Source organism: Vombatus ursinus, unplaced genomic scaffold (assembly GCF_900497805.2).
Source record: "Vombatus ursinus unplaced genomic scaffold, bare-nosed wombat genome assembly UNPS02008961.1, whole genome shotgun sequence".
NCBI lineage: Eukaryota > Metazoa > Chordata > Mammalia > Diprotodontia > Vombatidae > Vombatus > Vombatus ursinus.
The window spans coordinates 11024318-11048969 of NW_020948739.1; the positions used below are offsets into that span (position 1 = coordinate 11024318).

Below are 24652 nucleotides of genomic sequence, written 5' to 3' on the forward strand. Positions count from 1 at the left end.
TTTGCTTTGAGCCCTAAGAAGTCCAGGCATCTAGTTTTTTGTAGGCTTTTCAGTATTCCTTCCTTTGCAACCTCCCATCCCACCACAACAACGAAAAAGGAAAATGGATAAGAAACTATCCTAGAAAGTGTGTCCTAATTACATTTCTTCTGAGGTAAATGTAACAAATGATTCCTTTTCTTGACAAATCAGACAATCAAAGAATGCCCTGCAAAGTGAAGGTTTTATTTCATACCTGGTAGTTTTTAGACTAGACAACTTGGTTGGAGCAACCAGTTAGTTTCAGGGGGAGATGAGGGTCAGATGATGGAGGGTAACCAAGCTGAGAAAACAAGATATAAAAACATACAATTTTAGTACTTGATAGAACACAATGTTAATGATTGTGATGATAATGATGATATTTATATAGTACTTTAAGGTTTGTGAAGTGCTTTACATATCTTACTTTATTCTTATAATAACCTTTTGAAGTAGGTACTGTTACTATCCCCAATTTACAGATTAGGAAACTGTGCCACTTAGCTGCCTCTGGCTAAGACCTTTGATATCAAGAGTAATGCTTACTCTAAGAATTCTCAGGGGACAATTTTTCTCCCACTAGGCAATCCCCTCCCTGGAAATAAAGGTATGCCTTAAGATTTATACTATATATATAAAGAATGGTGGCAATTGTCCATTTTACTTCTATTACCCATTACTTATCCCTTCCTGTGAAAAGGCATCAGGAGAGCTTTTAAGTTTTCATGATACCCACATCCATGGTAACATTCAAATAGTAGTTGATGCAAATTTCTAAACATAATTGTTCATGTTTGATTTAATGAGATTTGTGATTCATGTGACCAAAGATGTGGAAGATGACATTTTCTCCAATCCCCATACAGTCTTAAAAATTCTCTAACATAAAGAACTATGTGCAAGAGGTATAGTAGTTACAGCTTTCTTGCCAAAATAAGACACCAAAAAGTCTAATGAGGGAACAACCTGATAAATTAACAGCAGAGAACTAATTCCTAACATGCTCACTATTTTATGGAAAAGGAAACTGATTCTCAGAGAGATTTAAAAAAGAAAGAAAGAAAGAAAAGTAAACAGCATGTTATATTGTAAAGGGCCCAGAACTTGGAGTCATAAAACCTGACTAGTCTTATTTGTCTTTGAGGAAGTCATTTAATATCTCTAAGTCTTAGTTCTCTCACCTGTATAATGGAGATCAATATTTAGACTATCTACTTCATAGAATTAGGAGTATTTGTAAACTGTAAAACACTCTATAAATCAGTTGTTATTTTTAAATGACCTTTCAGAGTCCACACAGATAGTCACAGAGCCTAAAAAGAGCCCAAGTGCCCTTCCTCTGAATACTTTGCATTTTTATTTCAAAAAGAGCCTGATAAAAATAATGTGATGATTGCTATAAATTTTCTGAGTATTACAAGGATTTCAATAAATCACTAGCTTAATCATGTTCCACAAACTGAACCATAACTATAATATGCAGTAAAAACCTGAAAGAACCTGGGCATATCCTATGTCTTCCCTGTACCAATGTTATGAAATATTTACACTAATGTAGTTTTTCTTCATAATGGCTGTGAAAAAAAAAAGATGCAGAAAATAACTTGCTTCCATGGACAAAGGAAGCCAATAACAGAGTTATAATCTAAGAACAAATGATGCATGTGCTAAAAAATCTATACCAGTTTTAAAAGATATAGCTGGCTTTCTAAAAAAATTACCTTTATACATCTTTCAGGACTTTCATTTTTAAACACATTTAAGGGGATAGTGAGGAACAGGAAAAAACCATAGAAAGTTGAAGATTGAATTTCGCCTCTGTCATTTACTTTTTGTAATGTTAGCTAAGTCACTTAATTTTCTGTGGACTCAATGTCATCATCTATAAAATGGAGATGATAGTAGAGCTAGCCTTTTACTGGGGTTAAGGCAACACGGATTTTAAAAGCAGTTATTCTGCCAACTTGGCACATGAACTTAGGCAAATCATTTCATCCCTATGGGCCTCAGCATTTTTGTTTTGTTTGTTTTGCTTTATTTTAAACTTCTGTAACACCTATTTCTAATTTGGCCTTGCCACTGGAAGAATAGCAATTTGTATTGTCATTGAAAATATCTTGTTGGGAGATATTTTTTCGATGCAGTAAGGAAAAGTAAGGGGGTTAATTTTATTTATGATGTTCTATGAGAATATATCTGTGAAGAAGACAGAGAAAGGAGATGGAGAGATCTTTTCTGTTAAATATCTTTTCACGGTCTTCTAAAGAGAATTTTCAAGAGACTATTAAAAAGATTAGTTTGAGAAAAACTTGACTCAGGATGTTTCCCGTGAAAGCTGAAGACAGTACAAAGATTAAGGACTAATATAACATATTTCCTGAGAGACCGAGAAGTATGACAGTGATTCTTGAAAAACTTAAAATCAGTATCTGAACTGAACTAAATTGTAATGTGTTTATTTGGAGTGAAGAAGAGTCATCTTCAGTTTTAAAGGGTGTGAGGTGACTTTGGCTGTGAACTTCCAAGTAGCCAAAATTTTGTAAGTAGTTATCGATGCCTTTATTATTGTCCAAGAAAAATATTAACATGCTCTTTTACATTTTAACCATAGTCCTGCCAGAACTTTTTTATTTTTTTTCATTTTTTATTTCATTATTTTAATCTACAGATTATTCTCTGGAGAGAGAAATATTCAAACTGACATAGTCCCTTCAAGCACTCAAATATTTCTCACACAAGACCTTTTGAAGTAACTTTCATTACAAGGGTTCTTACAAGAAAAACAAAAACAAAAACTTTTATAACAGGAATTCATGACCTTTTAAAATAGTTTATTGTATTTTAAATAATTGATTCTCTTCATAATCTCATGTAATTTATTTTATTCATTTAAAACTGTTATTCTGAGGTGTTGATAGACTTCACCAGACTGACACAAAACACCATTAATGACCTCTGATTTTTAGGAATCTTGACCAAAGAAAATGACACTGTTCAGTAAAAACATTAAACTTTAGTCTCCAAGACCATTCAATCTCATTTTGACTATTCCTCTCAAAGGCTGTTCCTCAACTGACTACAGGTGACCTGAGCATCCTCCTCAAAAGAGTATCCTTTCTCTGTTCAGTACCCTAATCCCTTTAGGAAATGGGAAAGATGGTACTGCCCTTAGATAAATCATAGCTCTAATCTCTTCAGTCATTCTAGTCAGTCATTCAACATTTATTAAGTACCTATAATGTGCCAGGTACTGTGCTAAGCCCTGGAGATGCAAAAAAGAGGCAAAAGACAGTCCTTGCCATCAAGGAGTTTACAATCTAATGGGAGAGCTTGTACAAACAAGCTATATTCAGGATAAATAGAGAGCAAATAAGAGAGAGGGGGCATTAGAATTAAGAGGGTTTGAAATAGGCAGCAGGTAGCTAGGTTGTGCAGTGAATAGAGCACTGGTCCTGGAGTCAGAACACTCTTCTTCCTAAGTTCAAATCTGGCCTCAGACACTTACTAGCTGTGTTACCCTGGGCAAGTTATATAATGCTGTTTACCTCAGTTTCCTCATCAGTAAAATGGGCTGGAGAAGGAAATGGTAAACCACTTCAGTATCTTTGATAAGAAAACTCTAATGGGACACAACTGAAACACAGCTGAACTGAACTGAGAAAGGTTTCTCCTTTCTCAGGGATTTTAGTTGAGACTTAAGGAAGCTTGGGATGTCAATAGGCAAAGAGGAAGGAGAGGATTCCAAGCATGGGAGACAACCAGAGAAAATGCTGGGAGCCAAGAGATGGAGTTTCTTTTTTTGGGGGACAGCAAGAAGGCCACTATCACTATTCAGAAAAGTACATGGTCGGGAGTAAAGTATAAGAAGCCTGGAGAGGTAGGAAGGGATTTTGAATGCCAAACAGGATTTTGTATTTGATCCTGGAGGCAATTGGGAGCCACTGGAGTTTATTGAATAAGGGTGTGACATGGTAGGGCCTTCACTTTAAGAAAATTACTTGGAAGCTGAAATGGTAGATGGAGTAGAGTAGGGAGAAATTTGATGCAGGCAGACTCACCAGCAGGCTGTTGCAATAGTCTGGATATTAGTTGATAGAGACCTTTAGGTGGATCAATAAGAGGGCCTTCTGTCCTTGTTCTTGTTTGATCACTGCCCAAATTATTTCAAGAGAGAAGTCCTTATAGTTGATTTGGAGAGGAGCAGGGTATTGTTTTGGAATTGATAGTTCAAAACTTATAATTGTTGGGCAGAGATATGTAATAACATATCTCTAATCCCTACTGCTAAGGGAGGCTGAAACAGTTGTACATATTGAGCTCAGAGGTTCAGAGCTGTAGTAAGGGTATGCCCATTTGTTGTCCATACTAAGCCTAGAACTAATGTCATAAGACCAGCAGGTTTGTGAGTGGATGCTACACTTCAAGCCTGGGAAAGATAGAGACCCAGTTCCCTCCAAAAAAAAAAAAAGACTGATAAGGGTTTTTCTTTCAGATTAGCCCAAAGGCTTCACATTTTTAAATGCTTTCTTAGGGGGTAAGAGCACAAAGACCTTTGTTTACTTCCACATTATTGATTTTATGTTAATAAATTTTATATGAATAACAACTATTGAGAAAGGAGGTTTTTCCAGATTGTTCAGGAAGTAATATTGAATAAGCTGCTGTGGGGGCTTGTAATGAGAAAAAAATTGTAAATTTATTAATTAATGAGAAACTATTTAAACATATGCTTGGATTAATCTAGAAGTTGGGATGAAAAAACTAATATAGTATTGAGTCAATTTGCAGTTTGAGAAGTAACTTACAAGTCAGGTTGCTTGACCCCAGATTCCTATCTAAAACCTTATCATATATACTTAAATGAGGGGATTGAACAAAATGATCTCTAAGATTCCTTCCAATTTAAATTCATTTATTCTATAATTCTAGATCTTTTGTATCAAGTGAGATTATATTTGTAAAACTTCTTTGTAACTATAAAGTAAATTCTTTAAAAGATGCATGTGAATCATAATAATTGTTATTTTTAGTATTAGTTTCCTGGTGATAGAACATTGTTCAGTAAAGGATACATATATCTGGTATAAAAAATGCTAATTTAATGGCTAGGAATATTATTCACTAGTTTTATTTTTTATAACTTAGTCCTATATAAAAACATCACATTCAAAGTTATTCCTATTTTCAATCAAATAAGTATTATAAATTTGATGTAGAACCAGTTTCCAATACATTTTGACAATTTAAATATGAAAGATATATTTATCAAATAAATTATTCAACTATATTATTGGCTAGTCATTGTAAGTCAATAGTGTCAATAGCACCAAAAAAAGCTAATGTGATCTTAAGCTACATTAAGAGAGTAATAATGTCCAGAACTGGGGATTTAATAATCCTATGCTTAGTTACCATCCTACCACATATAAAGTATCTTTTAGTTTGGAGTGCTATATTTACTTTGTTTTATTACTTTTATTATATTTTATTATTTCATTAAATATTTCCCAATTATACTTTTTTATTTTTAATATGTATTTTTTTTAAATTGAGTTTCAAATTCTTTCCCTCTTGTGCTTTCCCTCCCCATTGAGAAAACAAGCAATATGACGTCAACTATGCTTGTGAGGTCATGCAAAACGTAATTTAATAATAGCCATGTAACCCGCCCCCCCAAAAACCCCACAAAACTGCAAGAAAAAGAAAATGAAAAAGTATGCTTCATTCTGCACTGAGTTCACCAGTTCTCTCTGGAGATTGATAGCATTTTTCATCATAAATATTTTGGAATTGTCTTCGATCATTGTCATAATAAAAGTAGCTAAGTTGGTCAACATTGCTATATTGTTATTACTGTTCAAAAATCATAGAAATAATCGATAATTGCATTAAAGATAATTACAATAATGAGACAATACAGATAAGGCTGAAGTTATTATAATTGCATGCCACAATCTTTTTCTCATTATATTCTTTTAGTTTTGTATTAATTTTTATGTTTGTTCTAACTAGTCAGTGGCTGACTGCACACAATTAGTTGATTAAGAAATAATTCAGTAACAAGTCACTTCCTGGTGTTAAAATGTAGGCATTTTCATTTTTCCTTTTGTTTTGCTACTTAATGTTTGCCATGTCCAAAAAGAGACAGCATAGAATAGTGAAAAAATAACCTCTTAGTCAACAGCTGAATTTATGTACTGCCTCTAGCACATACTGACATTGTGATCCTGAGCAAGTCACTTAACTTCTCAGTGTTTCTCTCTAAGAAGATAATTTGCAGACCTGGTGCCTATTTTCATTTGCAGAAGGAATTTCTTCACAGGGATATCCCTTTATCAATAAAATCACAGTGCCTGGCATATTGAATAAGTGCTTTATCTGTTATATTCTTGGCTTACTCTCCCAAAACCAGACTCAATCTCTCTTTCAGTGTTCTGTGGGTCTCTTGGGGGGGTCACATCATCTCTTTTGTAATGCCAGTGATTCAAATATCTATTCTGGGTCTGTTTCCCCTTCCTACTGTTAGCCACCATGACTAACTCCATTTCTAGTTAATCAGTTAGCAGCTATTAACTTTTACAGAGAGATATTTATTTTGACCATATTACAAGTATTAAAGTATAAGCAACTTCCCCAATACCTCGGGAGCACACCCTCTTTCCCATACTACCTTAGCCTCTGGGGAGAGTGGGCCAAGACTTATCACAGTTTCAATATGGTATTGGTTGTGACAAGATCATTGTCAAATCTAACTTTGCTGCTGAATAAGTTCACTTTTCAGCTACATCTGGAATGAACCAGGAAGATCACTTCTGAGGCCCAAAGAAGATTAAGTGATTTGCTTAGAATTATACAGCTAGGAAGTATCTGAGGAATGATTTGAATTCAGGTTTTCCTGGCTCCAAATCCAGTGCTCTATTTACTACATTTGCATTCACAGAGAGAATTTCACTATTGTTATGATTCAGTCTCCTCATTAGTATGTCTATTTTTTTTGTCATTGAACAGAATGTCCAAATCTAATCAAAAAGGTGTCAAACTCACCACCCTGCTCACAAAACTCCAGAGACCCAAACCAGATTGAAAAGTAATTGGGAAACAACCATGAGACCATGTCACTGGATCAGAGAATACCAGCTTATCCTAGCAATATACTATATGCTAGTAATATCATTATTACTATTAATTTTCCTTTTTGATCTTTTGGGCCTTAATGGTAGGACTGAACCTAAACAATATTATAAACTGGATAGTTTCTTTTGAGCACTTACCTATCACCTTTTTCTGTGTTTCTTTCCTTTAATATAGACTATTCCTCCCGAGATTCTCAGGTTCTTTTTGCTACCTCCTTGCCTGCTCAATTCCCCTACACTATATGGATTGCTTTTCTCCAGACCATGTTATGCTGTGAACCTCTCCTCATAATTTATCTGTCTCATTTTCTCAGGACTAAGTTTTCAAGGAAAAAAGTTATTTTTTTGACAAACTAATTTCAATTAAGATATGCTACTACATTATATGAAATGCAGTATTTTTATTTTTAAAAATAGCAAATTGTTGCTTCTAAAATATTATTCATCTTATGAGCAGAATATTGTGCTACGTTCTAGGAGAGTTACAAAATTTAGAAAAGTTAAAGTCCTTTGCCTTCAAGACATTTAAAATCTAACAGAAAATAAAATACCAACACAGATGGCTATAATATACAATATAGTGATAAATGTATCACAAAAGGATGAGGAGAAAGGATAATACCAATTTCGACAGCTCAGGAAGGCTTCCTGGAAAAGGGTATCATTTAAAGCAAGGGAAGGAATTCAGCAAATGCAGAAGGCAAATGAGGGCATCACAAGTATAGAGTTCATTGTGAGCAAGGAAAGAGGTATGAGAGCACAAAAAGTTGTCAAGAGGAAGAAAATAATCCAAGGTGGCTAGAGTATAGTCTTTGGAATTCCTGTTACTACTTAATTCCTTTTGCATTTTCACGGTTGCAATGATTCTGGATGATGTTAGTTTTGCAGTAATAAATACTGTATTATAAAGTGTTCATTTCCTGCATTTCTGTAGTTACCCAGCACATTTTCTGGTGACAAGGATGAGATTCCATTAAAGCCAAACAATTAAATACAATGTAACCACACTCAGAATCTTAATTACCACAGGAATAGGACCTCCACTTTAGAATTTAAAAAGAGCCTTCACCCTCGCTGCGGTCCCATCTATACAGTGAGTGTCAAGAGGATATGAAACCAAATCCACACTATTATTTGAATTTATTCATTTTGACAGACACCATCCAAAACTAGGCATCTTTGTATTCAAGTAAATCTGAAGAAAACTCTGCCAAGTCTGTTGGTTCTTTTAGTTCATCCTCTACCTAGAACAGATGTTCTTAACCTTTTTGTGTTATGGGCCCCTTTGGCAGATTGGTAAAGACTACAGATATATCAGAATATTATTTTAAAATAATTGTTATCACGGAGTCCTTTGGAAATCTGGTGAAACCTATGGGCCCTAAATCAGAATGCTTTTAAATGATGGAAGGAAAGGATACATTTTAGTTAGTAAAAATAAAGATGTACTTTTTTCCTATTCAAGTACACAGATCCCCTGAGACCTATCCATGGAGCTTAGGCAGACCTGTGGATCCCAGGTTAAGACCCTGACCTAGATCTTCAACCAGATGGATATGTTGACCTTATAATTCTACCCCATTTCCAACTTGGATACATAAGGAATTTAGTTTATAAGTTCCTGCCCCCTCCCAAAAAAATGCAGATAAAAGAAACCATCTGATGTAAAAGATACCGCTGGTTGACTCGGGAAACAGGTGGTTAACAGCTAGAAGATTTTGAATAAGAAATTAATTTTATATGTACAGACAAATGTATATTTCTGAATTGTTTTCCAACAGTTGTGATGTCTTATACTGAAGTTATCTATTCTTTCTCATTTGGTTCTATCCTCTCCATCTTTGTAATAATAAGATTAATAGCTAATATTTATAGTGTTTATTATGTGTTAAGGATTGTGCTAAACACTTTACATTATCTCATTTGATCCTTACAGCAACCCAGGTGGGTAGGTGCTATTATCCCCTTCTCCAACCCTTCTTAATTTCACTACCTCCCTCTATTAATTATTTGCTTTTTATCCTGAACATATAGTTTGTTTTGTACCTGTTTAATTGTATGTTGTCCCCTGGTAACACTGTAAACTTCTTAAGGATGGGGGAGAGTCTTTTGCTTCTTTTTTGTATGCTTAGAATTTAGCATAGTACTTGGCATACAGTAGGCAATTAATACATGGAGTTTTTTTTCTAATTAATTAATCCCCATTTTACAGATGAGAAAACTGAAGCAAACAGAGGTTAAGTGACTTGCCTGGGGTCACACAGCTAGGAAGTGTCCGAGGTCAGATTTGGACTCAGGTTTTCCTGACTCCAGGTCTAGCACTCTGTCTACTGTATCACCTAACTGTCCCTAACTGCAATGACACATATCAGATATCAGGCATAAAGCCTAAAAACTATGAAAATAAAACATATTTATTGTTGTTATAAAGGCCATATGAAGATATTGTTGTCATAAAGGCCATATAAAGATAAAATATACCATATTGGCTTCACTACTCTGTTCCTAATTACCAAAAACAATTACCTTTTTCTCAGATCTCATCCTGTTTAATTTCTCATCTGTTGACATTATTGATCACTTTGTAACTCTATTTTCTCTTTCCCTCTATAAAATTGCACTATCCTGATTCTCTTCCTTTCCTGTCTGGCCACCCCTTCCCTTGAATTCCTATTAAAGGTTCATATCTCAGTCTTGGTTTTTTCTCCCTATAGTCTTTTTCTTGGAGCATACATCTACTCTCGGTTTCACTAATCACTTTCATATAATCAAGTCTGTACTCTAGCCGTGCATTCCCATGATGGTCTATTGTCTCACATTTCTACCACAACCTCAAATTCAACATGTCTAAAGTGAAATTCACAATCTTTTTCTAAGAAGTAATTCCATTTCTTTTATTTCCCTAATTCTGTCAACATTAGCATGCTTTCCTAGTCACCAAGCTCAAAATCTTGTTGACATCTTTGAATTTTCTTTTCTCTTTATCCCTACATTTGATTAATCAAAATTTTGCCAATTCTTCCTTTGTAGTATTTCCCCACATCTACTGTTTCTTTTCCATTCTTATTATAACTAGTCTGGTTAAAGTCTTTATTATATAATCACAGAATTTCTGAATGGAAATGACCTCAGAGTATGACAATTGAATTATTGCAATAGTCTCTTTACTAATTTCTCTGTATCTAGCCTTTCTTCTTTTCAACATATACCATTACTAGGTAGTCTTCTAAAAACATCACATTTGTCATGGGTATTTCCTTGTTTAAAAGCTTAGTAGAAGGGACATGGGATTTGGAGTCAGGAAACCTGGGGTCAATTCTCAGCTGTGCCACTAACTGCTTGTGTAACCATGGGTAAGTCACTTAACTTCAGTCTCCTCATCAGTAAAATGAGGTGGGTGGATTTTATGTCCACTAAGGCAGTGTTGTCAAACTTATAGAAACTGGAGCCTTTAAACCATAGATACAGATCCTTGCAGCTACTTAGTTTTAAAATGTAGTGTTATCTATGTTTTACTGTATTTTTATTTATTTTGTTAAATATTTCCCAATTACACTGTAATCTGGTTCTGACAGTGCTCAGGAGTATTACAGGAGTATTAAAGCATGCTGCTGTGTTTGGCACTTCTGCTCTAAGGTACCTTCCAACTCTAAATCTATAAGCCTGAACCCACTTATTAACTATCATGAGTTTATGGGTTCCTGCTTATAGGCTCCCCATGGCCTACAAAGCACTTTGTAAACCACAAGTTATTATATATTTATATAAGATCTATTATTATAAAATATAAATTATTCAACTTGGCATTCAAGACACTTAACAATTTGATTTTTCCCACACTATTGCACTATATGAATCCTTTACTACAAATAAAATTGGTTTGCTCACCCATTTTTAATTGTATTTTATACATTCTGGACACTGAGCTTTTGCTTCTTATCTAATTACCATGGATCTTTCAAAACTCAGATCATATCCTTCCTCCACGATGAAGTGCTCCCTGGTGACTCTATCTTCTATTCCTTCTCTGAATTTCTATGCCAATTTTTCTGTCCTTATCACTTGACATTTATCATCTATTGCTTCATATTATTAGTTATCTTTAGTAAGTTATATAACTTTCATCTTGTCTCTTCACCTAAGTACACTTGCTAAGGACAGGAATCCTGTCTTATACTTCATGTCTTTCTGTATAGCATCTAGCATAGTAGATTGATTATAATAAAGGTCCAGTGCAGGTAATCCCATTGCTCAGTTCATTCAAAACTTCTTAATAATACAAGATGGCATACATTTATGGAATATTTATGGAATACATATACATGTATGTATGTATAAATATACATATATATGTGTATATATATATATGTGTGTATGTGTATGTGTATATGTATATGTGTGTGTGACCAAACCAAGAAGAAATATGAATAGCTTTATTTGATTATTTTAGAAGAGGTCAAAGTTTTGATTAAGTGACAACAACATCAACAATGATAATAATAATGTAAAACCCTTTGAGCTGTCAAAAAAAAGCTTGGAAAACAGAGCAAGGTAGGGTGAAGAGACTATCTACTGTTGAACAGCCCCTTTTCCTCCAGTGTTCTCTAAACTGCCCAGAGTGAGGTTGACATTGTCCTTGGCAAGAGGGTCATGGATAGAAGAATTCAGAAGTGAGAATGAGAAATAGGAATAAGGGAGGAAGGTGAATGGAATAGAGAATACAGGTGCCTGGGACATGATAGAGAGCAACTGATGAAAGATAAGCCAAGAGGATCTATGTCAATATGCCTGAATAGCTCACTAGTTCCTTCCTTATTGTGGGATGGCCTTTCTTTAAGCATAATCCTCCCTAATCAACATTGTTTTCCCACTTCAAGGAAGTGTGTGTGTGTGTGTGTGTGTGTGTGTGTTTGGGGGGAGGGGACTTTTTAGTATTGATATTCTTGGTGATATTTTCCCTTGCCTTTAACCAGGGGGGGAAAAATGGGAAAAAAGGGAAATGCCAGTGATCTGCTCACTCTCAGCCTATTAGTAGTTCGTGTGGTTTTTAGCTAATTTTTAGTGTTAATAATGTTATGATTATTATTTTAGGTACTAAACCTCTGAATTTCATTGTTATAGTAAACTCCCTTCACCAACACATCAATACTTCTCTGTAACTTATAGTCTTAGAGAGTTGCTTTGAACATTGAGAAGTTACATGATTTGCCCAGTCACATAGTATGTCAGAAATGTATTCCTATCTCCAAAGCCAACTCTCTATCCATTATACCACAGTGTTTCTTGAGGCAAGTATTAAAACCATTACTTCCCTTTTATAGATAAGAAAATTATTTATAGAGGTTTTGACTTTCCCATGGTCCCATAGCTAGTGTTGCAAGTAGAATACAAAATCAGGTCTCAGTGGATTCCAAGTCCAGTAGTTATTCACATACATTTCCACTAGAGAAAAGTTATGGAGGATGCAGAAACGGACTGTCTTCCTGAAACAGGGGAAGAAAGTATTATGATCATTTTTGACCTTTTTAAAAAATGAGTTGCTTTAGTTTTCAGAGGGAGATAAGATGTCTATATATAATTGAAATGCATACAAAATCATTAAAATATTAGTATACATGGATTGTAATGCATATGAAATATATTTATCATTTTAGATAAAACACTGGAAATATACAAGATGGCTTTTAGATTCGATTATAATTTGGCAAGAAAAACCTAAAATGGGGTCACAAAAAGGAGAAATGGCTGAGCAACAACTGGTATAAATTGTAGATTCCTTGAGATCTGCTATTTGGGAGGAGGAGGAGAAGCATAGTAGATGGGGCACTAGTTTAGTCATTAAGATGTGAGTTTAGATCCAGCCTCTGATATTTACTAGCTGTGTGACCATAGGCAAAATTGCTTAACCTCCCTGAGCCCATTTACTCATTTTTAACATATATCTTTAGTACTTCACAGAGTTATTTAATGCTCAAATGTGATGATGTATATAAAGGGCTTTGAAGACTTTAAAAAGAGGTTTGTTTTCAATATAACTGACATATAAAGGTCAGGATTTGTTGTTTGTTTGTTTGAGAGAAGAGAGGTAGGCCAGAGAAATATATTACTTTTGGGCGTTGTCAACTAATCAACAAACATGTATTAATCTCGAACTATGTGCCAGGCATTTTGTCTGGGGAGACATTCTAATATAACCTATAAATAACTAGATACATTCAAAACAGATTTAGAATTAATGGAAGGAAATCTGAGAGAGTACATTGACTATTTCAGTCTTGGGAAATAGTTTGTACAAAGGAATGAAGATAGGAGAGAAAGTATTGTATTCAAGGTATTACAAATAATCTGATCTAGTTAAATTATAAATGGAGGAGGATGAAGTATATTAAGAGTGAAAAGGTAGAAAGGGACCAAGAAGCAAACAGAAAATTGGATATGGAGCCAAGAGAGACTTGGTTTGAAATCTCACCTTTGATACTTAATGATGTGACCCTGAGCAAGTCACAACCTCTCTGAGTTTTTTACCTTATCTGTAAAATAAGAGAGGGACAGTAAGACTGCCATTTCACAGGGTTGTGGTGAGAATCAAATGAAATTATAATGTATAAAGTACTTTGTAAACCTTTAAAATACAATGTAAATGTCAGCTATTGTTGTTATTGCTGTTGTCATTGTTATTATCAGAAATCACATATACTATCAACTGGTTTCCAAAATGTCATCTTCCCTCAAAGAGATAAATTGTGACTGACAGATAGTGGAATCAAGTCAAGAGTCTTTCCTCTATTCTAAACTTCTCTATTTCATTCCTCTAGTCACTTATATTCATAGCCTGAGAATCATCCTTGACTCTTCCTTTTTTTCCTTCCTCACCTCCCATATCTTTTCAGTGCCAAATTTTGCTTTTTCTCTCTCCATATCCTCTCTTGAAACCATCTGATTCTTTCAACTCACATGATCACCCTAGCTTGGATATTCATCTCTCTTTCTGGATTGTTTTAACAATAGCTTCCTAATTGGTTACCCTGTTTTCTGTCTCTCCTCTCCAATTGATTTTCCAAAGTAGGCCTGATTAAGAGATAATAAAAGCTGTTATTGGTGCTCATAGATTTATTTAAGCTGACAAATGTGAATGTCTTCAAGCAATCTGGATTACTTACCTATTGAAAGTAGTGCCTCTGGGAAGTAGGAAGAGTCTCTGAGGCAAATAGCTTAATTTGGTTAATATAAGGCAGCCGTATGACACAAAGTTGAAAAGGAATGTTTGGGAAAGAAAGAGGAAGGGCTTTCATGCTAGACCAAGAAATTTTTACTATGTAGGATTATCGGATTTAGAACTGGAAGGAATCATTGTCCACTTTCTCTTAGATAACACATTAAATGGTGTAGCAACTATGTGGTACAGTGGATAGGGTACTGGTCATGAAGTCAGAAAGAACTGAGTTCAAATATGATCTCAGACACCTATTAGCTTTGTGACCCAGGTCTTACTTAACCCCTATTTGCCTCAGTTTCTTCATCTTTAAAGTGATTATAATAACAGCATCTACCTCCCAGGGTTGTTATAAGGATCAAATGAGATAATAATTATAAGCACATAGTACAATATCTGACACGAAATAAAAGCTACATAAATGTTAGCTATAACCTTATCCTTCTTTGACTCCAAATCCAGTGCACTCTCCACCATATCGTGCAGCTTTCCAAGGCCATGAGGCAATGCTGCTTTTCTGAGGCAATCAATTGTTTTATCCTCCCAATGAAAAACCTTCACAGTGATGTCTTGAAAGCTTAACCTGGCCGGGTCAGAATGCATTAGGAAGGAGAGAGAAGAATCTGAAAGACAATTTAGGAGATTACTGTGATAGTCAGACATAACCTTATAAGATGTATAGAGACTTCTCCTATGATAATGGTAAAGTGATTGGAAGGAACTGATTTCAGAGACATTGTTATAGAAGGATGTAGAATGTCAGAATATAAGCTTCCTGACTACTTATAGGTAGAAAGGAAAAAAAATTCTTCATAGGTGATTAGACATGGTTTAAAAAGCAAATTTATTATGCTACTAGGGTATAACTCGAGATGACCATGACATACAATTTACATGAAAAATTCTCATTATACTTGCTACCAGTTACATTCATGTATCAGTGATTTATATATCCATTTTTATTCCATTTAAAATAAAGGTGGAGAAACTGGAGTCTAAGTTAAAGTTTAGAAGTTATTAAAGGAAAAGAAAAAAGAAAGGATAAATGAGGGGCCATTGTGAAGGAATCAAATAAAAAAGGAACAGAACAGAAAAATGAGGAAAAAATTTGTGAGAGTCAAAGAAGAAAGAGAAGACTGCCTGTGCAACTCTTAACTTGTCCCATATCTTATAATGTAATGTCTTTGGTAGGTAGAGAGCAGGAACTATTTTTTCACGAGTACACAAAGGTGTAAAGCCTGAATACTTGCTAAATGTGATTGTATGACTACAAATTTGTGACCTGCCTTTTAATGTATCCATAATCTTGCTTCAAAACATTCCTTTGCTGGGGGAGGGGTTTGCTTATTCTTTCCTTGCTTTTAGCTTTCTCTTAAAATAGTTGAAGGTTCTATCAGTACACCCTCTTCAATAGCTGGATATTTCAGAATTTCAACCCAGTTAAGTTTATTCCTGGACAGTTGTTAGATTTAGTTGCCATTTGAATAAAAATTTTTTAAAAGTTTTTAGAAAAATGTTTTATTTTCCAAAATATTTGTTTTACATTAAACACTGAAACCATAAGTCTCACATAGTTTGGAGATAGAACTCTGTGGCTGACTTGTGAGGCATAGAAAGAACTATCAACAAATTGTTGAGACCCAGTGTATTTCTTATTTACTTTTAAGGACAACCAGATTGGGGGGGGGGATGCCATTTTAAAATTGCAGTTGGGAAATAGATTGTCAAGAATCTTTGAATCATAGGCACTTTTAACTCTTTGGACATCAACATCCTATTGTATAATATGAAGACATTGAACTTGGTGTTCTCTAGGGCAGCCTGTTGTATTGGCACTCTATTTTGAATGTTCCCTTTCCCCCCAAATTCTTCATATAATTCATCTTAATACCCCAATTCTGTTTGTAATTAAGTAATTATAAAGGTTGATTAGAATGTACTTTGGTGTTTTACCATTACCACACAACTAAAACCTTTAAAGTGTACTTAGAAATTAGAAGGAATTTCTATGGTCTTGTTGAAATTGTTAGTGCTGTTGGTAACAGTTCACTGTTTTTCTATAGTGACTGTATGTCATCTCACTTTAATATGGTCTTCTACAAAACATTTTTTCACAAGAATTGTAACAAATTTCTAGAAGTATTATTGTCCTCTTACAGAAAAAATATTATTATCTTTATTTTACAGATGAGGAAACAGGTTCAGAGAGGTACAATCAGTTGTTCATTTCACAAAGGTACAAGGTAGAAGACAAAGGACTTGAATCCAGGCCCTTTGACTCCAAGCCCTTTTCTCTTTTCACTAAATCATGTTGCCTCTCAGTATTCTTTTTTGTCATCTTACATCAACTTTATACAAAATAAATTATTTTAGATGATGCAATGACATTTTATACATTTATTTTCACTGATGAAAATATTTCATTGCAACAAAAAAAAGTTTCAGAAATATGCATACAAACCAAGTATGATCTGTCAATCAATCTAGCTTTATACAAGCTATTTGAATGTATGTATCAGCATACTATAGTGGTGCCTGAATATTATGAAATTTTGTTCTTCTAGAATTTCTAATATTTAATAGTCTACAGGAAAGTAATTTTTCTATAAACCTCGTGTTACCTACTGTAATTGATGAACTGCATGTCATATACTTTATCACATTAAGAACAATTTCTAAATATGTTCCCATATGGCTTTCTTGAAGAATAAAATGAATATAGGACAATAAGGCACACCCTGATTTTGGAATATGCTTATGTCATAATAGAAAGTTGAATACTAGTCGAAGTAACTCATGTATTAGCTTCTGTGACACTTCACTTTGTAGAACAATTAGAATAATTTATTAGGGTTATTGTTCGTGAATGAATACAATCTCCTTATCTGTTTGTGATATTACAAATAATCCTTATTATAAATAACTTTAATACATAGAAATTTGAAATTAGAGAATTAACAAAGTAAGGAACAAATTTGAATTTTAAAGAGTTTTCACATTTGAGCATGAGGGTAGTATCGACTGGTGAATTGTAATCTTGAATTTTAGCTTTTTTTATCAGCACATTTTGAATAGCCATGAAAAATAATCAACTTAAAGAATCTTGAAATATTGAATCAGAAGATCTGCATGAATGAAAAAATTTTTCTATAATATAGTCATGACCAGTAAGATAGCAGAGACCTCAGAATGTCGTGCTGAAAAATCCTAGGAAGGAAATTGGAAGCTCAATATGGTCACCATAACTCTTTTTAAAATTTTTTATTTATTTATTTGTTTTTAGTTTTCAACCTTCACTTCTCTAAGATTTTGAGTTCTAAATTTTCTACCCTTCCCTCCACTTTTCCCTCCCTGAGATGGTGTGCAATCTGTTATAAGCTATATATGTACAATCATATTAAACATATTTCCACATTAGTAATGTTATAGAGAAGAATTAGAACTGAAGGGGGAAAAGAGAAAGAGAAAGAAGAAACAAAAAAAGGAGAAAATAGTATGCTTCAATCTGCATTCAGACTCCATAGTTCTTTAACTGGATGTGGATAGCATTTTCTGTCATGAATCTTTTGGAATTGTCTTAGTTCCTTGTATTGCTTAGAAGAGTTAATTCTATCAAAGTTGGTCATCGCACAATGTTGCTGTTACTGTGTGCAATGTTTTCCTGGTTCTGCACACTTCACTCAGCATCAGTTCCTGTAAGTTTTTCCAGGTTTTTCTGAAGTCTGCCTGCTCATCATTTCTTTTTTTTCTTTTTCTTTTGTTTTCTTTTATTTTCAACATGTGTTTTTAAAACTTTGGGTTACAAATTTTCTCCCTTCCTCCCTCCCCATCCACCCTCATTGAAAAGGCAAGCATCTCAATACAAGTTAAAGATGTGTAGTCATGCAAAACACTTCCATAGTAGTCATGTTGTGAAAAACTAAGTATATTTCCCTTTATCCTATGCCCCGTTTATTCTGTTCTCTCTTTTGCCCCTATCCCTCCTCAGAAGTGTTTGCTTTTGATTATCCCCTCCCCCAATCTGCCCTCCCCTCTATCAACCCCCTGCTCTCTTGTCCCTTTTCCTCCTTATTTTCCTGTAGGGTAGGATAGATTTCCATACCCCATTGTGTATGTTATTCCCTCCTTCAGCCAAATCCTATGAGAATAAGATTCACTCATTCCCTCTCACCTTCCCCCGTTTCCCCTCCACTGTAAAAGCCTTTTCTTGTCTGTTTTATGTGAGATAATTCACCCCATTCTACTTCTCCCTTTCTCCTTCTCCCAGTATAATCTTCTCTCACACCTTAATTTTATTTTCCAGATATCACCCCTTCATTTTCAACTCACCCTGTGCCCTCTATCTATCTATCTATACATACATCTACTTTTTTTTCCCCTCCCACTACCCTAATACTGACAAAGGATTCATGAGTTACAAATGTCATCTTTCCCTGCAGGAATGTAAAAAGTTCAACCTCAATAAGTCTCTTATAATTTCTCTTTCCTGTTTACCTCTTCCATGTTTCACTTGAGTCTTGTATTTGAAAGTCAAATTTTATATTCAGCGCTGGTCTTTTCCTCAGGAATGCTTAAAAGTGCCCTATTTCATTGAATGACCATTTTTTACCCTGAAGGATTATACTCAGTTTTGCTGGGTAGGTGATTCTTGGTTGTAGTCCTATCTCCTTTGCCCTCCGGAATATCATACTCCATGCCCTCTGGACCCTTAATTTAGAAGCTGCTAAATCTCGTGTTATCCTGATTATGTTTTCACAATACTTGAATTGTTTCTTTCTGGCTGCCTGCAATATTTCCTCCTTGACCTGGGAATTCTGTAATTTGGCTACAATATTCCTAGGAGTTTTCCTTTGGGGATCTCTTTCAGGAGGTGATTGGTAGATTCTTTCAATTTCTATTGTGCCCTCTGGTTCTAAAATATCAAGGCAGTTTTCCTTGATAATTTCTTGAAAGATGATGTCTAGACTCTTTTCTTGATCATAGCTCTCAGATAGTCCAATAATTTTTAAGTTTTCTCTCCTGTGTCTATTTTCCAGGTTAGTTGTTTTTCCAATGAGATATTCATCATTTCTTATGAAATAATAGTATTCCATTACATTCATATACCACAACTTGTTCAGCCATTCCCCAATTGATGGCCATCCCCCCAATTCCCAATTCTTGGCCACCACAAACAGAGCTACTATCAATATTTTTGTACATGTGGGTCTTTTTCCTTTTTTTAACGTCTTTGAGACACAGACCTAGAAGTGATATTGCTGGGTCAAAGGATATGCAGTTTTATAGCCTTTTGGGCATAGATCCAAATTGCTCTCCAGAATGGCTGGATCAGTTCACAGCTCCACCAACAATGCATTAGTGTTCCAATTTTCCCACATCTTCTCCGACATTTATCATTTTCCTATTTTGTCACACCATAATTCTTAATGTCATTGGGATATGCAATTCGGATGGTCATTGTCTTAAGACCTTTGATGCAAAAATATTTCAAGTTAATACAATAGAATTTTTTACTTGGGAATGTCTAGAAAGTATTGCTAAAGATTATGAAGTTTTTTTTAAACTTAGTATTTATTTATGAATGCATGTTTTATTTCCTATATCATAATAGAAGCTCTTGGAGAACATTAACTTTTTCATTTTTTATCATATTCCCAGCACCTAGCACAGTGCTTTGCACATATTTGGTGCTTAATAAATACTTGTTGAATTGAATAAGATATTTAACTGTTTCTTTTTTCAGTTTAAGTATTAGGCCAATCTTTTTTTTTTAAATAAATCCCATTGAAGATATACTGTAGTTTTCTAGTACTCATTTAAAAGCATGATGTTATCCAGTAACAGGAGCATCTGTAGAAACTTATGGGATTTTATGCCTTACTTGATATTGAGAATCAAAGGATCTGAGTGTTTGGAAACTTACATAATCAACATTTTCTTGGGAAATATCTTGTTAGAGGAGCGTAAAGTTCTATTTTGCTTAAATGAATCAAAACAGTTTTTTAGAATCAATAGAAAATGAACATAGCATGATCCTGTGTTCTCTATACCTTCTGATCAAATGTATAACTGTGAAGAGATGGTCTGTTGTAAATCAGTTAGGAAACCTTCCTTTTCCCATAAAATATACCCTTGATATCTGTGTTTGCTTATAATAGAATAGATTTATAAACAAGGTTGGTTCATTTTGGATTATATGTAAGATTGGCATTCAGTGGAGAAACTAGGACTGGATATAGTCATCTGGTAATCATGTATCTAAATGTGATATTTGAGCTCATGGTAGCTGACGAAATCATCAAACAAGATAATATAGAAGGAGGGAAAAAAGAGGGTTTGAGACAATAGGATACTGCTATCTTGGAGAACACTCACTAGTGGGCATAAGTGACATAGATTAAGATCCAGCAAAGGAGACTGAGAAGATACTTTCAGACTGGCAGGAAAACAAGAAAAGAAGAATGTTCACAGAAAACCTAGAGAGGAGAGTGTATCCAAGATGAGCTAGTGATCAATAGTGTTGAAGTTTGCGAAGAGTTAAGGAAGGATGAGAACTGAGGAAAGGCCATTAGATTTGGCAACTAAGATAATTTATAACTTTGGACATAGCAGTTTTGATTAAATGATGAGATCAGAAGCCAAAAGAGATTAGCAGAAAAGAGGAGGAGACATAATGGATGATAGCTTGTGGGCAACCTGTCTATTCTAGCTATCATTTTTCTTAAGCTTTTCCTGGTTCTTCCTTTGAGGGTCTTTTCTTTTCTTGATGTGCTACCTTTGGTGTGGATCAGAGCTCATATACATTTCAAAAAGAATTCTTATCTGCAATCAGCCAAAGCAGGATGAGAAATGAGAAATAAGTACTTAACATTCATTTAATGTTCTAAATTAACTTTTTATTTTTCCATTCTGAATCATGCTGAACTTACTTTATGAAGATGCTAATAATTCTTTTAATGAACTCTCCTTTACTCATCACCGTTAAGAAACTTTTTAACTGATGTTCTCTGTTGCTTTACTGTAGTGCCTAGGTAACAATGGGTTCTTAGTGTTTATATATCAGCTCTGGCAGGTCTTGCCAAGATGGATACTCTACTTACCAGCCATATTCTATTACTACTACTGAGAGTCAAATTTCCGTAGGAATAATTACTATAGGAACTGCTCTTGTTTCTAAAATAACAAACAGTATTGCTCACTGTAATAGAGAGACTCAGAAAAAAAAAAGAACTGTGAAATTGTAGACAGTAATATATCCAACTAAATGAAAAATATGAGTGTGTAACGACCAGGTAAAATGATTACATATGGTGCTTAAAGACGTAAAATAATAGATAATCCAAAAGTACTTGATTTGCAAATTTGCAAAACTTGCTTTTATACAATTTGAATTTGTGCCTATTTTCCTGGGAGTATACTTCAAACAAAATAGTTAAGCCATATTGAGAAAATTGATTAAAAAGAGGTTGGATAACAGCCCATTTCCCCATTTCTACTCTTCTACTTAATTCTTTGTATCCTCCTGCATGATGGAAATTGGAAACTTCCTTTTTACTTATCTATTTGATATCTGTTTGTAAAAAAGAGTGTTAGCCTTTAGTCTGGAGGATAGACAATGTTGGATCATGTCTCTCATATGTAACTATGGGCAAGTTACTTTAAGTACTTCAACCCTCAGTTTCCTTTTTTATAAAATGTAGATGATACTGGAAGTGCCTACATCAGTGTATGGTGAGGACCTAATGAGGTAATGTATGTTACCTCATTTTAAAACTCAAAGCTTCATTTTCTCTCAAATTCTCTCTAAAGCTGGAAAACCTTTAAGAAGTTGTTTTCTAGGGACTTCTCTGCTTGACTACTTATAAAAAAACATAGTTCTAAATGTTAAAAATGAAAATAATTCGTGAGTCAGGTATGATTCGTAGTACTTGGCACATGGTAGGCACTTAATAAATGTTGATTGATTGATTCATGAATGAAATGATTTGTGAATCATTACCAATGAGAGTGAGAGGATAAAATTTCAACTATATAAGTAATACTTTTACCCCTAAATGAAGTAGAAGGTAAAAATGACTTCATCACACCAACTTCTTTCCCAATATAATATATTCTATAATAGATAGTGATCCAGTCTCTGCTTGAACACTTTTGTTTATGGCATACTTGGTTTTGATAGGCAATCCATTTGATTTCTTAGATTAATTATTGTAAAGTCCCTTATTTGCACTTATCTGAAATCAGCCTCCCTATTGTTTCTCATCATTGGTCATAGTTGTGATTGTTCATTTCTCAGATTGCTGCTGAAATAATTCTCAACAAATTTCAACTATTTTCATTCAGAATTCTTCCAACATTTTGGCCCCACCTTCTCAGCCCCCCTGTCCATTTATCTGTAGAAGACCAAAAAAACTACCTGGGGTATCCCTATCCTAGAATCACAGAATTTCTCATAAGGAAGTAATTTTATACTTAACTGTCTTTAGACTCTTTCTCTCCAGGAAACACATGATAGTTATAACTTTCATTTGTAATTGAATGCTTGTTTTTAGTAATCCTCTAACAAGATTTACATAATTACAGAATCTGAGTTAGAATTTCAATGGTTATCAAATTAAAACTAGCATTGAACAGTTCTGATTTTTAGTTTTTAACTTAAGTTGGGCCTAAATTTACCTCTGCATCATCAACCTGTTTTCCCTGATACTGCTCTCTCAGTATATGCAAAACAAGTCTAATTCAGGTTCCACATGATAGCTTTTAATATACTTAAATGCAACTTTTATGGGCTCTGATAGGTAAGTTTTTACCTTCTCTTGACCATAACTAGGGCTCCACATAATTTTCTGGCCGCTATTTCAAAACCATACCACCACACATATCCCTTCCCCTTTCTAGCTCCCCTTTTTCTCTTCTCTCATTAAAATGTAAACTTGGGAGCAAAGACTTTTTACTACCTTTTGTTCATATCCCTAGGACTTAGCACTGTCTCCAATGTACTTATACAAAAATAGTATTTTAAGTATTTAATAAATGCACTATCTTTGTATCTATCATCCATATTTCATCTATTTTTCATGCCTCCTTTAAGTTTTCTCCTCCCTGCGCTAAATATCCCTAGTTCCTTCAGAAAATCCCAGTGTGCTATGACCTTGAGATTTCACAATCCTACTTATGCACCATTTACTTTCTAAAATATAGGGTTTAGGAATGAACAGGTATTGGCTGACTACAGTACAGTAAGGCATTTCTCTAGACCTGTATACTAATTTACTTTAATATAACCTAAAATTACATTGGCTTTCTGCTATATAATACTCATACTAAGTTTCCCTAAAAACCCCAGATCATTTTCAGATGCCTTACTGTCTATACCTCTACCATCTTATACTGCTGAAGTGGGTTTTTGGATTCTGAGATTAATACTCTGCATTTATGCTTATTAAATTTCATCTTATTAGATTTAATTGTGTATTTTGGCCTGTCAAGAACTTTTTGAAATCTGATTTTTTTTTCTAGGGTGTTAGCTACGTATCACATACAAATTGATTATTTATCCAAGTCACTGATAAAATTTTAAATAGCATAAGTTAAGCTCAGATCTACGGATGATTCCACTGGATACGTCCTTGCCAGTTAGCATCAAACCATTAACAGCTATTTTTGACAATTCAACCAAATTCAAAAGTTAATTATACAACTGTCTAGATCATATTGTTTCCTTAAGAATATCATAAAGAACATCATCAAATAATTTTCTGAAACCTAGGTAAATTTTATATTTTTAGACTCAGAGATCCCACTGCTAGGCCTATACCCCTCAGGACCCTAAGGTAGAAATAAAGTCCCATCTGTATCAAAATAAGTGGATGCCTATTAATTCAGGAAGGGCTAAACAAATTTTATGTGAATATAAATGGATATCATTGAACTGAAATAGAAAAATATGACAAATTCAGGGAAAGATGGAAAAACCTGTATGAACTGATACAAAATGGTATAAGCCAAACAAGGAAAATAATATTAAATTTGATACAATGATGCAAATGAAAAGTTAAAAAAATTATAATAATCTGAATATTGTACAATTTAAATGACCAGTTTTGGCACTTGAAGAGAGATGAAGAAATATCAGTCAGTCAAATATTTATTAAGTACCTACTATGTGCCAAGCACGGTGCTTAGGAATGGGGATACAAAGAAAGAAGACAATGCCTGCTCTCAAAATCTCACAGTTTAAAGAGGGAGAGAAGGGAACCAACATGCAAACAACAATGTACAAACA

The 24652-nt window shown here is 34.2% G+C and overlaps 1 protein-coding gene across 34 annotated transcripts in view; it reads left to right on the forward strand.

Moving 5' to 3' along the window:
- Positions 1-24652, forward strand: part of RIMS2 (regulating synaptic membrane exocytosis 2) — an 850283-nt gene that overhangs the window by 670791 nt on the left and 154840 nt on the right. The window lies entirely within an intron of this gene.